The sequence below is a fragment of the Priapulus caudatus genome, unplaced genomic scaffold, assembly GCF_000485595.1.
Source record: "Priapulus caudatus unplaced genomic scaffold, Priapulus_caudatus-5.0.1 Scaffold117, whole genome shotgun sequence".
Taxonomy (NCBI): Eukaryota; Metazoa; Priapulida; class Priapulimorpha; order Priapulimorphida; family Priapulidae; genus Priapulus; species Priapulus caudatus.
Window position 1 is genome coordinate 520,714 of NW_014577178.1, and position 5,614 is coordinate 526,327.

Below are 5,614 nucleotides of genomic sequence, written 5' to 3' on the forward strand. Positions count from 1 at the left end.
GACCGACCGACCGACCGACAACCGACCAACCGACCGCCCGACCGCCCGACCGCCCGACCGACCGACCGACCGACGACCGACCAACCGACCGCCCAACTGACTGACCGACCGACCGACCGACCGACCGACCGCTCGCTCGCTCGCTCGCTCACACACACTCACTCACTCACGCACGCACGCACGCACGCACGCACGCTCTCACTCACTCACTCACTCACTCTCACACGCACGCATGTACATGAACGTTGCTACCATCACACCCCATTAGTACACATTACTTAAACTTGCATCTACGTGAAGGGCCGTTCATTTCCTGCCGACATGCTTTGGTAAATAACATTGAAAGCTCTTCAATCAGGGACGGAGCACACAACACGCAGACAGGCGTATCGCTGATTGCTTCACAGAGAGGTGACGATCGTTTGTCTGCGTCGACTGCTGCGCATGATCTCGACAAATGCGAGCTGTCGCTCTGATTTCAGCTCAGGGTGCCTTGGAAATTGCCCCTTCTCTCTCTCGCTCGCGCGCTGTCTCTCAATCATGCAATCTATATATCGAGCTGTCTATCCATCTATCTATCTATCTATCGATCAATCGATCTATTGATCTATTGATCTATCGAACTATCAATCAATCTATCTATCTATTTAGTTATCTATATGTTTAAGTACCTATCGATCTTCACGGGGAATCATGCTCGACCATCACAACGCAAACTTACACTAACAAACTGGAATCTTTCACTTGTAGCGTGAAGTCCTACGCGTCTGCATTGTGTAATTTGGGAAAAAAACTTGATTGTGTGTAAGCAGGAAAGCTCGTACCATCGCCGTTGTTACAATTTCCGCTAACAATGGCGTCGTACATCCACTGCACGCGGAATTAGAAAGCATAACAGCATCTATGATTCGATGATTAGCGCCATTAATTAACAATGGTTTGACGTTTGCGCGTTTCATTTATGAGTACGCTCATGTCCGTTGCAACATTCATCACTAAATCCTGAAGAACTTTGAGCTCATTATCCCGCCTATATATAATTATGGCTGTTATGATCTTGCTTAAAATCCCGTTGCTGCCCGATTTGTCACAAGCAAGACGAAGGAGACACTTCATAATGTTTCGTTGTGTCGCTACGCAAGAGTTGCAGCGTTAATACATATCGCACACATATACTACTCGCATACATAATGCATGGAATGCATTGCTGCATCTAAAGGCACCTTTAATGTCGCAGACGTAGAAGAGACACGCTTGAGAGTAGAGACACAGTTATCACGTACACGCTGTAGTACACACGTAGCGCTGTAGTACACACGTAGCGCTGTATACACACGTAGTAGCGCTCTGAGGCAAGCCACGAGACAAGCCGCCAGGAGCGAGATATGGGTGATCCTTTCTTTCGCGCCAAAGAAAATGTAATGAATAAGTAATGAATAGCTTTCACGTGCGGGGTATTCATTACACAAGGTTCTATCCAAAAACGGGAATTGTCATATGTCTTAAATGAACAAACAGGATGTCCTTTGGGGCTTGGTAGCAGTCCTTGAATCTTTAACTATTTTAAATATTAAATTGATCGCCACACGACGAGAAAATCGACGAGAATGTCGTTGGCCGTAACAGTTATTCGGAGACATGACAGCGTAGAGAAAATAAGGCGCATGCAGTCACCTGACAATGATTCCCTCATGGAGTGAATGCGCTCAGTCAGCTACCCAGTATTAGATGACAAAATGACCGCAAGGCGGGTGTATGGGCTGAGCGCCGGCATCCGCATATTGCGTGTTAGCAGTGTGATCATGAGTATATAATATAGACTATAGTGTGTATATATATATATATATATAATAATATATATATATATATAATATTATCTATATTATACACTCCTGGTGTGATATAAGGCCGCATTGCGAGGCGGGGAACACCTGAGACTTGGTATAGATTACGTAGCGCATATGGTTGGCCCATCGTACTGCGGTTAAATTATGTGTAACAAGGCCTCTGATTGGGTAAAGGGGCTATAATTTGACCACGGTTAAATTATTTCAACCGCGGTAAAAATAATTACTTGAGTCAACCATAAGCGTAGGCTCAAGCGCAGCTGTTTTTGAGCTGTTTTTAGATGTATGCCGCATATTGAAACCATGCTATGAATCAGAAGTCATGTGTGCGTATGCTCGTGTGTGCTCGATACTACACTGCTTTCCAGAATATTATATGTACGCACCTATATTCGCGGCCGTTATCCGAGCCCGTTATGACACCGTTATAATTATGATCAGGCTGGTCATAAGTGTTGCTGACATAAATCTGTCTACCTGCGTACACCTGCAGAGATCGTTGACGACCTGTGATGTATGCCGACACGGTGAGAGCGCGTCCTAATTGACAATTTGCGGTCGCTGCAGGTATTCTGCTATGTCGACGTTTTTCTTTCATGCTGTACACCCGGATGTCGAGTCGTCGACCTCATACCGCGTTTACGTTCGTTAGCTCTATGCAGTTTCCACAACAACACAGAGACGTACAGATTCCCTGTCACACACACGCGCGCACGCACACACACGCACGCACGCACACACACACACACACGCACGCACGCACGCACGCACGCACGCACGCATGCACGTGCGCGCACATACACACATACACACACACGCACGCACGCACACGCACGCGCACACGCACATGCACACGCACACGCACACGCACACGCACGCACTCACACGCGCGCGCGCACACAAACACACACACCACACCATACAAACACGCACGCACGTACACACGCACACACGCATGGAGCGATGAATTGGTGTTGTATACGTTATAATCTGCGAGCTAGTACGACCTATCGAGCAGACAGACGACGCCATGGAATTGTTAAACTTTCACTCGACTCTAGCCGTGGTGACTATAATACTATGTGTTCGTGATATGTAACAGTGCGTTCGTGATAACGCTGTAACACGACAATAGTTATGTCAGCACGTGGCAGCTTTACATTAGAAGGGAAGCCTTACATACATTCATGCGACATTCTTAAATGTCGATAACCCCACCCCACGCGCCCAAATATAACGAATTCTTACTTACATATTATACACATGTGTGTGTGCGCGTGCGTGTTTGCGTGCGCGCTTGCGTGTTTGAGTGTACGCGTGCGTGTGTGCATGTGCATGTGCGCAAGATGGGGTATATTATCTATGTTAATATATATTTATTTATTGAAAAAAGTGATCTATATAGACGTATATTAATCCCTTACAACCGCAATATAGCCATGATATTATCAGAAGTGAATAATAATAGATTAATATCTATTATTATTCACTCCTAATATTATGATCACGTGTGTGTGTGTGTGTGCGTGCGTTCGTGCGTGCGAGTGTGTGTGTGTGTGTGTGTGTGTGTGTGTGTGTGTGTGTGTGTGTGTGTGTGTGTGTGTGTGTGTGTGCGTGTGTGTGCAGCGTAGACTATATAAAGTGCACCGGAACCGACATTGTCAGTTTACCTCGTTTAGATGCGCAGCGTGCGTTTCGAATTTGTTTCCACGTTGTTGGTTTTGCCTACGAATGTTATGTTTTGTTGATTGATGCGAGGAGCATCGCTGACGTCCGTGATGTCACGCAGCATCATTGCTGACTGACTCACTCTACGCTTGATCCATGGGTTTCGCTTCCCCGTATATATTCTACCCACGAAACGATATAAAAAAGCATTGAACTGTGCTCGTTCTTTCTGACGAGGGTTTGAGAATTCAAAGCTGAGAGTGTCGAGAAAGTTTCTCGATAAATCGCATATTGGACGAACGCAGCCCTATGAGTACAAATTGCGAGAGAGCATAGGTTGAATCCGTGGCTAGACTATAACGATGTGTGTGGTGTGGCTGCCGACGAGCAGGTAGAACCAGCGTATTTAAATCTCGTTCAAAATCGTTGAATGAACTTAATTAGTAGGAAAATAGCACATTTATTGCACTAAACACTCATGCAACATATATTATAAACTATGTAATATTTTCAAGAGTAGACATAATATGATATAAATAAAGTGTCTACAGTGGTATTAAACAACTCGATTGTAAGAATATTGTAAAGGGAAGTCGTAACACCTTATATTACTGACGGTACATAGTCATCAGCAATCGCCCGTTGTATAAGAAATATTACTAACAGGCGTCAATCTTCTAAATTCAGGGTTATAGCTAAGAATTATCTATCTAGGAGTTACCATGCAGTGAGAATATCATGCACATACGCATGCATGCGCATACATGCGCATACATGCACGCACGCATGCACACACACGTACGCACGCACGTAGGCCTACGCACACATGCACGCACGCTCGCGCGGGATTCCTTCACATTAATTCCTTCAGTAATTATTGGGGGGGGGGGGTTGGAAAAAAAATGCTGCTCACGATCGCTTACCTTGAAAATGTTGTCGATTCTAAATCAGATGCTGAAGCGGAGGCTCAACTTTTAACCGACAGGCTTCTCTCAAATGTCGTTCTTTCTCTCTCTTTCGCTCTCGCTCTCTCTCTCTCTCTATCTCTCTATCTCTCTCTTTCGTTTTCTCTCCCTCTCCCCCTCTTTCTCTCTGCCACTCTATTTCTCTCTGTGTGTCTCTCTAGCTCTCTCTTCCGCGCGCGCTCTCTCTTCACGTATACGCCTCTATCGTAGCGACCGCATATCATCCACACACTCTCTGCGTCATCGTCGGTGTGCGTGCGGCTAGTCCGACTGGCAGCGAGTCATCGAGTGCTATGCAGCGCAGTCGCCTCACACGTTCACCTACAGCTATGACGCCCTGCTGCTGCCGTCAGCCCCTGGCATACCTGCACAGCCAGAATCACTCATGCGCCTGGGGACAGGCAGGGGCGGGTGGGGCAGCGGCGGTAGGGCAGGGGGTGGGGCAAGGGCGGGGGTGGGGCAGCGGAGATGGCGGCAGGGAGGTTGCAGCGGTGGTGTGGGGGAGCGGGGGTGGCAGCGCTGGGGGTGGAGCAGCGGGTGTAGCAGTGGCGGGGGGTGGCAGCAGCGGTGGTGGCAGCAGCCTGGGTAGCAGCGGCGGGTGTGGCGGAGGCGGAGGTAACAGCAGCGGGGGTAGTAGCGGGGGTGGCAGAAGCGGAGGTAGTAGCGGCGGGGGTAACAGCAGCGGGGGTAGTAGCGGGGGTGGCAGAAGTGGGGGTAGTAGCGGCGGGGGTAACAGCAGCGGGGGTGGCAGAAGCGGGGGTAGTAGCGGGGGTGGCAGCGGCGGAGATGCGTTCCCACGGTAATTTAAGCAGCCGACACGTCACGTAGAAACCACTGGCTGCAGCGCGCGCACTAACCTACCCCTCCCCTCTGTTCACCCTCTTCCTCTTCTCTCCTGCTTCCTTCTCGTCTCTCATAATTTCTCCTCCCTCCCTCTCCTCCTCACACACACTTTCTCCCGCGTTCTCTAGAGCACTGAGAGTAATTAGGCGTGGCTAATGCAGATAGCAGGGGCGTCATGGGAGCTGAAACCGTAAAATATACACGATGCGTATATTATCAAGAGTCCATAATAGAATTTTTTTTAGAAATAGAAATAGAAGTTAGAAATATAGAATCTATTAATCATAAGAA

At 48.0% G+C, this 5,614-nt stretch overlaps 1 protein-coding gene across 2 annotated transcripts in view; it reads right to left on the bottom strand.

Moving 5' to 3' along the window:
• LOC106805552 (angiotensin-converting enzyme-like) overlaps positions 1 to 4,551 on the bottom strand; it is a 23,271-nt gene extending 18,720 nt beyond the window's left edge. For both annotated transcript variants that reach the window (XM_014807194.1, XM_014807195.1), the window contains exon 1: positions 4,439 to 4,551. The gene's annotated coding sequence lies outside the window, so the exon portion shown is untranslated. The remainder of the gene's footprint in view (positions 1 to 4,438) is intronic.
• Between the last annotated feature and the right edge of the window lie 1,063 nt (positions 4,552 to 5,614).